Here is an 11,504-nt window from a genome sequence, read left to right as displayed (position 1 = left end):
ATTCTACAGTAATGGTTGGGGTAAAAAAGTGGCAGAAAATATTGGAGTTCAATTATGTGTTAAATACAACTGGGAATCCAAAGGAAGTAGAAGTTTGGTGCAACACCCAGAACGCCATTTCATCACTAATGAGAAAGGCACAACTACTTGGAAAACACCATTTGATATTAACTAGTAATGCTGAAAATGTCTACGCTGTATAATCGCTAAGTTCAGTTCCTAGGTATATACCCTAAATAAATTCTTGCACATGTACAACAGAAGACATAATCAAAATGCTCACTGAGAAGCACTGTTTGAAATATTCAAACTGGAAACAACCCCAGTGTCAAGATCTTAGATTATTGCTCAGCAAGTGTCCTCCCAATCTCTACATGGGGAGGAGTACACATACCTGCCTCAGAGATATTGGGCATAGATAGTCATTATGACTTGCTTTGGCCAATGGAATATGGGCAGAAGTGATATCACGGCTTAAGGAGACATTGCTTGTTTCTGTTCACCCTCTCTGAGAAGGTGCAACTTCTGCCAGCAGAACAGCATGCTCTGAGTATCCTGCTGGTTCCGGAAGAATGAGAGAGGTAGAGCAGATCTGGGCAAAACCTGTGGCTGGTATTATCAGAGCTGTCCTAGCCAACCCCGACACATGAGCAAGAATTATATGCTGTGCTGAATGCCATGGAGGCTTTATGATTATCGAATTTTTTTTTCAATTTTTTTCAATAAATATACTTTTGGTATATTTATACCACAGAAAACAATCTATCAGTGGAAATGAACTATAGCTATATGCATCACGAACTACATGGATGCATTTTAAAAAACATGTATGTTGAAAGAACAAGTCAAAAACACATGTTTACATAAAGGCAAAACAACAAAAAAGGTGCTAGAGCAGAAATTATAATTGATACAAATTTTATGATATTGTTTACCTCTGGGGGAAAGGAGAAGCTGTGATAGTGAAGGGACAAAAGGAACTTCTAAGGTACTGGCTGTGCTTTGTATCTTAATGTGGGTGGTGGATATTTTAAAAACCTTAAGTTTTTTTTGTTGTATATGCAACAACTTTGTATATGTACTTCACAATGTGTAATATCTTAAAAAGAGAGTTGTCCTTCTCTGGCTGGGAGGACTCTATGCATACAATTGATACCCTTTTTGTTTTGAGATTCTAAGTGTAATTCCACGGTTTGATTCCTCCCAGGAAATATATATCCTCTGAAATGAAGTAGATAACAGATATCCCGAAGCTCACTCTTTCTACATACACACATATACACATACACACACACACACGTACTCTAGATTTTATTCTTTAAAAAAGAGAAATCATAATGCCCAAATTTGTCTACAGGAAAAGCTATCATTTCCCAAGCAATTAAGATTTTGTAAGCAGTTGTAACGCATAAAGTCCTATGCTCAGTGTGAAAGGAAATAGGAAGGAGGTATCAAATTGTGGCCCAAGACTTTGGTCCAAACAGGGAGATGGGTCATAAAAATAAGTAATAATAGCACAAGGCAACAAGTCAGGGCTACCAGGCAGTGCTGACACTAAGGGCAATGGGAATTCCAAAGCAACTACTGCCGGCTGGGACTGGCAGAGGAGACTTTGTGCAGGACACAGGGCGTAGGCAAGGCCTGGCAAGATGGGAGTGTTCAGACACCTGCCTTCAGGGAGTGTTCTACTGACGAAGGAAGGGCCCATCCTGGAGATGACGCTGCTGTGGGCTGTGGGGAAAGGGGGAGGTGGGCAGGCACTGCCACGTCCTCGTACTATAAACACTTAAGCCTAAAACCAGAACGCAGCACATATCAGAGGACAGGGGCTCCTTCTGTCCTCTCAGACATCCATGCCCTACCTGGAGAAATAGCATCCGTCTGCTCCTCCTGTATTAACTGACCACTAAGCTTCACCATGATTTGCCTGGACCTACTTTAAATGTCAGATACAGTTGTTACAGGGGAGGTAGCAATATTAATTAAGATAAAACGTGAACGTGGCATCAATTCTATTCCTTTCTAACCTGTTCTTCTGACAGTTCTCAAATGGTAAAGCAGCATTATTATTATTAATAATAATAGCTAACATATATTGTTATTATGTGCCAGGCATTGGTTAGCATCTGCACACTTTACCTCAGCTAATCTTCCAAATAACTGTTTGAGGAAACTGAGGCACAAACTTGTCCAGGAGCCGGTGGCTGGGGAGTGGCACAGCTGAGACTCCACCCAGGCGTTCTGGCTGCAGCATCCAGCCTCTTTGCCACACCTAGGCTGTCACTGTCAGACACTCCCAGAATTATAAGGGAGAGTGACAGGAGTTAATCCCTGATTAACTCCCCACCCACAGAGGCTGGATCTGCGAAAGCTGGAAAAGGTGTGCCTAATGAATGCTGCAAACGCCCCAAGGACAGAGAAGTAGGACGTCAGCAACAGGAAAAGGAAAGCTACGAAACAAGCGCCTTAGCACAAACTAAGAAAGACAGTTCTCAGAAGGAGGTCGTGTGCACAAAAGCTGGAGGAAATGGGAGGAGAGTAAGAAATGGACGGCGCTCCTTTGGGTCAGCAGGTGACCGACAAGCAGACTGTGCTGGACAGTGTCTGAGGTCTTCACCAGCACCCGGGAAGTGGGGCGTCGACATGGCAGAGAGAGGGCGCAGCCCCGTCTACCATGGAAGCCGCTGCAGTGCCAGCTGTGCGGGAAGCCTGACCAGGACTCCGACGTGGGCAGGAGCAGACGGCTCAGCCTCCGACTCTGGGTCCCATGACAGTTCAGGTTCTTTCCACAACTCAGGGGCATCTCCAAACCTCCTGGCTTTGTGCCAACCTCAGGCCCAGGAGATGCCTCCCTGGGGGCCCAGGGCATTCCCCCTGAATGTCAGCAGGGCACCAGCGGGGGACGGTTCACAGCCTGGAGCCTCCTGCGGCTCAGGCCATGGGCTCCACCTTCAGAAGCCGGGAATCTGAGTGCCTCGTCAACAGGAAACCATCTCCACCCTCTGTTGCGTCATCTTGCTGTGTCAGCTCTCTGTGGGCGGCGCCATTCCTGGGCAGGCTGCATTTCCTTTCGCGCTGGGCAGCTCTCCTTACAGGGTGCACTCCTTGTGCATGGGGCTCCCCTACGTGGCACAGCACTCCTTGCACGCATCAGCACTGTGCATGGGCCAGCTCCACACGGGTCAGAGAGGCCCGGGGTTTGAACCGTGGACCTCCCATGTGGTAGGCGGACGCCCTAACCACTGGGCTGAGTCTGTTTCCCCCACCTATATTCTTGTCAGCGGCACTGGGAATCTGTGTCTCTTTTTGTTGCATCATCTTGCTGTGTCAGCTCTCTGTGGGTGTGGTGCCACTTCTGGGCAGACTGTGCTTTTTTTGCATGGGGCAGCTCTCCTTGCAGGGTGCACTCCTTGTGTGTGGCAAGGCACTCCTTGCGTGCATCAGCAAGGTTTGAACCTTGGACCTCCCATGTGGTAGGCAGACACTCTATCTGTTGAGCCAAATCCGCTTCCCTAAAATTCCCTTCTTTACCTATTCTACCATACAAAGTGAAAAGCTGGATCCACTGGATAGCCCTTTTATAGACAGTGCAGCCTGAGTTTCAAGAAATTCCTTGGTAAGCCCCTTTGAAGTAGAAACTGAGATCTCAAAGGTCCTTATTGTAGGGAGTCCTGCCCTCTCTGCCCAAACGCAAGGAAAAACATGGGTGTCGGTCAGATGGGGCATACGGAGGTACAGACTGTGAGCAGGATTGTGGAAAGCTGCCGAATCTTCAGCAGCAAAACAAAATAACAACAAAATCACAAATGAATGATGTGAGTCTTTCTTGAAAAAAACGATGGAGAGATGTGGCCAGGGTATTAAGGGGCAGCCAGAAACAGTGCATGAGGATTCAGAAGTGCAATAGTGGAGGAACAGACCAGCAGTGGAAAGAAAGAGGCTGGGCACACAGAAATATGCAGAGGCTGCCAATGTCATCGGCTGTGGAAATGGAGTTTGGGCTACAGTCAGCCCTCTCTCCGTATGGCTAGGAATGAGAACTCTTTCTTACCTGCCACACACCTAACAGAGCTAAGGAAATGGATCCAAGTGAGGGTGGTAGAAGGAGAACAAGTTTTAGAGTAAGGGTTCTTTATGAGAAGAGCAGGTCTGGATGACCTGAATGTGGAAGGTTCTAGCCAGTCCAAGGGTCCCTTGACGTGGGGAAGGGAGAAGGGCTGGGAAATAAGGCAGCTGCCAAGTGGGAAAATGGGGCTCCGACAGGAAGGCGGGAGGAAAGTGAAGACAGAGTTTGCAGTTTGCCTAAGGTACTCATCTACAGGACTGTTCCTGGAAATCATCAAGGGCTGCCCTTGGCCTGAAATCAGGGCCTCACAGAAAGGGTCAACCCCGGCCACATTATGTGAAGGTTTGGGAGTCACTTTAACACTAACTATGTAACTGCTCTAACTGCACAAACAAAACTGTGTATTTACACAATACAGGAGCCTGCAGGCTTGGCTCTATTAGCTTTTATAATAAGACACACTGTACACAAAAAGACAAGCCAACGGTCTCACACACTAGGCTGTTTTGTGCATCTAGAGTTTCAATTAATCATATAAGCATCAAGTAATTATTTTTATTATGTCTCATTCAGGTTCTTCGAGGAATGTTTTAAAAATTCATTTTCTATCATTTTAAATCAATTACTTGAGTCATTTATGAAAATCCAAAATGACCATAACCAAGTGAAATAAGAAGTCGTAAGTAGAAATGGAAATTGCTTCTTGCCTAAAAAACACGTTTTAGCCTAAATGCAAATTTGGGGGTGAACCTTGCAGAAGGGTAACCCAGGATATTTTTCTAGTGCTCCATCAACTCAATAAAGGAAGAACTTGTCAGTCATTGACCAGTCAGAATTTATGTTGCTTGGCTGAAAGCAAACTAGCCAGCAAATAAGCAGGAGAAATGATGTCAGAAGATAAAGTTTAACTGACCTCAGCCCAGAACAAGGATAACCAGAAGAACCACTGACTGACTCACTCCCTGATTTATCCACCAAAGTACCAGCCAGGAATTTAACAACAACAACAAAAAAGGTTGGGTCTATATCACAATTGTGTCTAAATTACTGACAGCCATTCATTCTGACCCAGTAATGAGGATTTGTCTCAGCTTGCATACATCTCTTAAAATAAGTGTTCTAATTTTAACTTGATAGAATCTCAAAAGAGATGTCCAGATCACAAGACATAGTTTGAACCAGGGCCAGCAACAATGCGGCTTACGCCAGCCATTAAATTAATCCCTGTGACCTGACGTTACCAAAAGATCAGATAGAATTTTCATGACTAGTGTAGGAGTTGAGAAACACAGCCGGTAACCTGTGGATTAGACTACTGAGCTGCTCAGGACGGAAAAGGAACTAACCCATGACAATGCCACACAGGAGCAATTTTAGTTCTCCCTAAGCTCTCCAAGTGCAGTGTTCACTTAGATACCGAGAGAGAGCGAGTGAGCGCTGCCGGTGTGGCCCCTCTCTGGGAAACAATGCGCTAACTGCAAGGTGGCAGCCGGAACAAGCACCTTCTGCCCATGTCCGTGACTCAGGTTCTCTGGGACGTTGTGCACCTCCTCAGACTCACTCTCACACGGCCACACAGAAACCCTCCCCTCACAGCCCATTAGTCCCCCTCCTCTCTCACCGAAAATTTCCTTCTCTTACCCACTACATCAAGAGTCACGAGCTCACGTGCCCCCCGCAGGACTGGTCACTCAGAGGTGAGGCAGGTCTAGGGTGCACAAAAAAGCCATGTCTTCTGCAGAAGACAGCTGCTTCCCAGCAGCTAACAACAGTGGCCATCCGGGGCTCTGGGTATTGCCTTTCAAGCTGAACCACCATCCCCTGAGATCAGAACATCAGCGCTCAACCTAGACCAGGACCTAATCAACCACACTACCTGCCAGGCTGGCATCTCCACCAAGCAGGCCAGGGGACGGGCCCTGGCACCAGGCCACGAGGGAGGCTTTCCTGGGGACAGCACATCATTCTCATTCATTTATTTATACAACCAATAAAGAAACCCACCTATCTGCATCTGTGCCAAGCACTCTGCCTTCCTTTACATTACTAAGGATAACTGCCTTGGCTCTTAATCTGAGGCCAACCTCTCCACTTGTGCGCTAGGTCCAATGCCCTGTCACCTATTCAAGGACGTCACTCTAGCGGGCTTTCACTCTATCATTAGTCCTCTCTCTCTCCTGGATCATTCCCATCACTATATAAACACTATAACGTCTCCCTTCTTTACAAAAGCCACCGCCCCTGCCTTCCCTTGATCCTATATCCCCAACCCAGCTACCAGCCCATATCTCTGCTCCCCTCTAAAGCAAAATGCCTAGGAAGAGTTGCTCGTATTCACTGTCTCCACTCCTCCTCCTCCGCTCTTCTCTTGGCCTCACTTCAATGAGGCTTTCTCCTCCATCCCTCCCCTAGATGTACTCTTGCCAGAGTCACCAGTGACTTCCACATCCTAGATCCAGCGCCAATTTGCAGTCATCCTCGTGGCTGACCTATCACAGCATATGAAACCGATGGCCCTTCCTTCCTCCTTGAAACACCTTCTCTGCTTGGCTCCCATAATACCACACATCCTGGATTTCCTCTTGCTGCGCTGTTTTCAGTCTCCTGTGCTGGTTCCTCCTCCTTTCCCTGCCTCAGGGCTCAGTCTTCAAGACTTTTCTATCTTATATTCATTCCCTTGGTTACACTTGGTTACATCACCTGGTCTCATGGCTACAAATACCATTTACAGGTTGATAACTCCATAGTTATGTCTCATGCAGGCCTCTCTCCTGAACACCCGGCTTTTATATCTACTTATCTATTCCACGTTTTCACTCGGATGTACGATACGCATCCAAAACTTAATGCATTCACTATATCTCTTTTTTTTTTTTTTCTGTTTTATTTTATTTTATTTTATTGACTTTGTAATAATATTACATTAAAAATATATATGTGAGGTCCCATTCAACCCCAGCCCCCCACCCCACCTCTCCCCCCCCCAACAACACTCGTTCCCATCATCATGACACATCCATTGGATTTGGTAAGTACATCTTTGGGTACCTCTGCACCTCATAGTCAATGGTCCACATCATGGCCCATACTCTCCCCCATTCCATCCAGTGGGCCCTGTGAGGATTTACAATGTCCGGTGATCACCCCCGAGGCGCCATCCAGGGCAGCTCCACGTCCCAAATACGCCCCCACCTCTCATCTCTTCCTGCCCTTCCCCATACCCATCGTCCACCATGTCCACTTTTCCCAATCCAATGCCACCTCTTCTATGTGGACATTGGATTGGTTGTGTCCATTGCACCTCTATGTCAAGAGGAGGCTCAGATTCCACATGGATGCTGGCTGCCATCCTCCCATTTTCAGTTGTAATCACTCTAGGCTCCATGGTGTGGTGATTGTCCTTCTTCAACTCCATCTTAGCTGAGTGTGGTAAGTCCAATAAATCAGATTGTAGGTGCTGGAGTCTGTTGAGGCTCAGGACCTGGCTATCACATTATCATTCACTATATCTCTGACATCAATATGCTTCACCCAGAATCATTCCCATCTCAGTAAATGACAACTCCATTATTCCGGTTTCACAGGCCCCAAACCTTTAAAAGGTCAGTCTTTCTTGACATCATTGTCCCACATTCCACCAAAAATGTGACTTTTCAAAGGAAGCTGAAAATCATTTATGCAATTCCCTAATTTTCAAATATTGACAACTGAGAAGGAAGGGAGGGAGGGAAGGAGGAAATTCCATGTAGGGAAAACAAAACATACTCGTGGGGCAAATACGGTGCTACCAGTTTGAAGCCTCTGCGCCTTCCACTCCTTCTCAGCGCTCGTCACCTCCCATGAGCCCCCTCTCCTGCTGTGGTGGCATCTCTCCTCCAGGCTTCTGCCCCCGAGCTCTCACTGCATGTTGTCAGAGCAGCCTCGAGAGGCTGGGCTGGGTCTGGTGTGGAAGCTTGTCCACAGGTGACAGAATAGGCAGCGGGAAGACCCGAGGACAGGGCATGCGATAGAGGTAACCCATTGCGACATGAGGTCAGGATAACCAGACGGCCATCCTGCGAAATGGACACCCGCTCCTAGCAGGCGTCACTCACGGCCCAGAAAGGAGGAACAGGATGTCTGTGCAACCACCGCTTGCTTCTTCTCAAACCACGGCGGGCGGTGTCATGTGTCATATAGGAAACTCTGGACACCTGAGCAATTGCTAAACCGACTAGATTCTGAGCTTCCTGACAGCAGAGGCGCCTCATTCATCGCTGGGGCCCACTGCACCTGCTCCTGGGCCAAAGGACTGAATCAGCGAGAGAACCAACAAACGGCAGGGAAAAATAGCAGGGACCCAAACTACAGTGGCCTCAGGGTTCGGGGGAAAGGTGTAGGAGTTGAAAAAGAAATGGCAACAGGAAGGCCATGGCTTCAGTGGTGAGGGCCAGAGGGGTCTCAGGGACCAAGGAAAACCCAATCAGAAACACACAACAATAGACTTTAGACACCAAGGGTCCAATGCCCCATTTTGGAGGAAAACTGATTTTTAAAGAGGCTTGATAAGAGCCAAATTCATGTAAAAGAACAAGGGATGTGAATGTCCTCAGAAAAAACATTAAAGCTTTAAACAAATGTAAAGAGACCTTTTAATTCTCACTAGATGACTGGAGTCACATCTAAACTCAAATGAAAAAATTTATTTGGGAAATATGTGGTAAATTTGGCTTTGTAGTTTTATCAATTTAACCCACTAATCTGTATAGCAGATTGAAGTAATACCAGAAGATTATTTTTACCTTTGCTTAACTCCTGTCTAATATAGAATGATGTGACATAAACAGCTTTTAGTCAACGGATGTATAATAGAAAGCTAAAGTGAGAACTAAATGGCTGATTTTTAAAAATCCAATCTAATGGGATTTTGCCTAAGCAAAAGAGACAACAGAGCACTGCGCCCACACCAAATGCTTTGCTATATGGATAAAATAGGCCCTCCAGATGGAGGAAATTTGAAGGAAACAAATAGTCATTAAAAGCTTACCACTTCCGAATCATTATGCTAGGCAATTTCAGAAATACTATTTCATTAAGAAATGCCTTTATGCACTTGTTTCCCCCAATATATACATACAAGCACTTTAGTTCTCAAATTAGGCTATGTTAAAGAATATCTTCTATTACAGAAAATACTAATAATTTTGTTTTATAGATGCTATGTTTGAGTATTCAGTCAAAGGGTAAACTATTGAGTGTTTCCTTAATGTTTTGTTCAGTTCAAATGGTAAGCAGAAAAGGGCACTGTGTACGCTACTGCGTAACTCAAATTCATGTTAAGTTTGATTAACATTAGGCCATCCTTTACCTGAAACTTCCTACCCTGTTCTAATATATCCAAGGATCTAAGATTCTGGGTACCTGAGTCTAAATATTGCCTTTGTGACCTCAGAGAACATGGCTGTTTGGAGTTGAGGAGACAAACTCTTGACTTCTTCCAGGAAGCCCACTTTGATCTGAACCACTCCAAGGTCCCCTACACCACCTGCCACCAGCTACACTGTCCAGCAACGGCCAGTACACCACAGAGCCACTAGGACCTGCAGACCGCACCACTGTTATTTTAAGCCCAACGTGGCGCTTCCAGTTCCTGCTGAGCTCTTAGAGATCCACAGGGGTCCTTGCGGAGTAGCTGTGGCAGCCCCACTGCTCCTAATAAGGCCACTGCAGCCCAAGAGAGTCAGACCACAATTTTACATCAACGACAAAAAAAGAAATGAAACGATCTGCCTTTTTTGCTCCCCCAAAAGTAAGAAAATGTAAGGGAAAATGTCTCTGGAGATAAGTCTCTGCAAGAAAAACAAAAACATTTCGGGCAAAGGTAAAGGAAAATGAGTTTGTTGATCTGGTTTCAACACTCCTAAATAGGCGGCAATAGGGTGAGACAAGGTCTCACTTTGGAGAGCTGATTCCCCCAAGGGGCAACTACACAGAGGCAGCATTAACTCTTGCCAGTCCAGGGGCCAGCTGACGTCAGGCTGACGGACAGAGCTGCTCTCAACTTCCCTGGTGCATCGTATGCTCTACGGCGATGGCAATAGCCCAAGGAGATTTCCAAAATTAGCACTTGCTCCTTGAGTCAGGAAGAAGAAACCATCCTAACCATTTTGGTAATTTAGATCTCAAACTGTTTTTCTGGGAAACTCATTTAAAGGATATAAAAACATCTGGGTCCCTGAGAAAGGAAGCCAAAGTTCCAGCTAGTAAGTCTATCTTCTAAAAAAAAACCCTAACTTTGCTCCACGGGCTTCTGGATCTTCTGCGTTACAACAGGACAGACGCAAGCCGCCTCTATGCAAATGCCTGCAAGGTAAAGTGGAACCCCTTCTTACTCTGATTTGTTGTGTCATGTTGGCTAGTGAGATAACATTCAGATGGAATCACACTGAGCACTAGGGGAAATAGTTTCCTGGCTGTGGGGTGGAGGTGCGGGGGTTCATACTGTATGAAAAACATTAAACTCTAAAGACCAGATTCACCCTGTTTGGAAACTGAGAGCAAACAGTTTAATAGGTTTCACGTCTTCCCAACGCGTTCACTCCAGGAAATGTGCTCACTGTGCAGAACTGAGTGGAATAATGGGCAGAATGACTACAATTAATAAAGTTTATTTCTCTTTCCCACTCTCACCTTTTTATTTGGTGGGATAAACCGAGTCAATTAAACATACAAAATTATTACTCGCTGCCCTATAACAGACAAATTCCACTCAAGGGTTCAAGCTATCAAGGTTTGCGGGCACTGTTGAAATTGGCAGGGTTAGTTATGAGGCAATAAGGACTGAAAAACCCAGGCTCACATTTCCAAGCAAGGCAGGCTTGTACTTGACAAGGCTGGGGACAGAGGTGAACACAACGCTTCCCCTGCCTCCGTCCCTCGAGAGTGAGTCCTGTCCCTCAGCTGTACTCGGACCACGATTGGCCTGTCTCATCATAAAGAGGGAAGAGAATGAAGAGGCTGGAATGCGTGTTAGCCAAGAGGATCATTAGGGAGGCAAGAATACAAGGTGTCCGTAACTCTTATCGAGGGTATGTTGACAGAGTACGCCCAGAAGAGAAGAAGAAACATTTTTGCCACAAAAAGCCAGACATACTCATTATTGTGGAGCAAGACTTATAGGGAGGACTGTGGATGATGGAATATGAGGAGTAAAAGGCCCTTTGTTTTCTGCTTCTCAGGAATGTCCTTGTGGGATGGGGACTGGGAATGCAGAGCCCTGTTCTAAGAAGAGCGTGCTGCTCACGGCTGTGTCTCGCGATCAACCTGACAGCTAGGCCCTGGTTCAAGAAGCCTGAATCATCATCTTGGATCACCACACATGAGTCAGAGGCTAAAGAACAGGGTCTAAGCCCTTGCAGTGGAACAAACAAGGCAACAGGCTGCACTGGCCGTATAAGAA

At 46.1% G+C, this 11,504-nt stretch overlaps 1 protein-coding gene across 6 annotated transcripts in view; it reads right to left on the bottom strand.

Annotated features, from left to right (window-relative positions):
- GYG1 (glycogenin 1) overlaps positions 1-11,504 on the bottom strand; it is a 33,378-nt gene that overhangs the window by 3,602 nt on the left and 18,272 nt on the right. The gene's annotated exons all lie outside the window — the stretch shown is intronic.

The sequence above is a fragment of the Dasypus novemcinctus genome, chromosome 4 (genome assembly GCF_030445035.2).
Source record: "Dasypus novemcinctus isolate mDasNov1 chromosome 4, mDasNov1.1.hap2, whole genome shotgun sequence".
NCBI lineage: Eukaryota > Metazoa > Chordata > Mammalia > Cingulata > Dasypodidae > Dasypus > Dasypus novemcinctus.
This window is presented reverse-complemented; position numbering and strand designations above follow the sequence as displayed.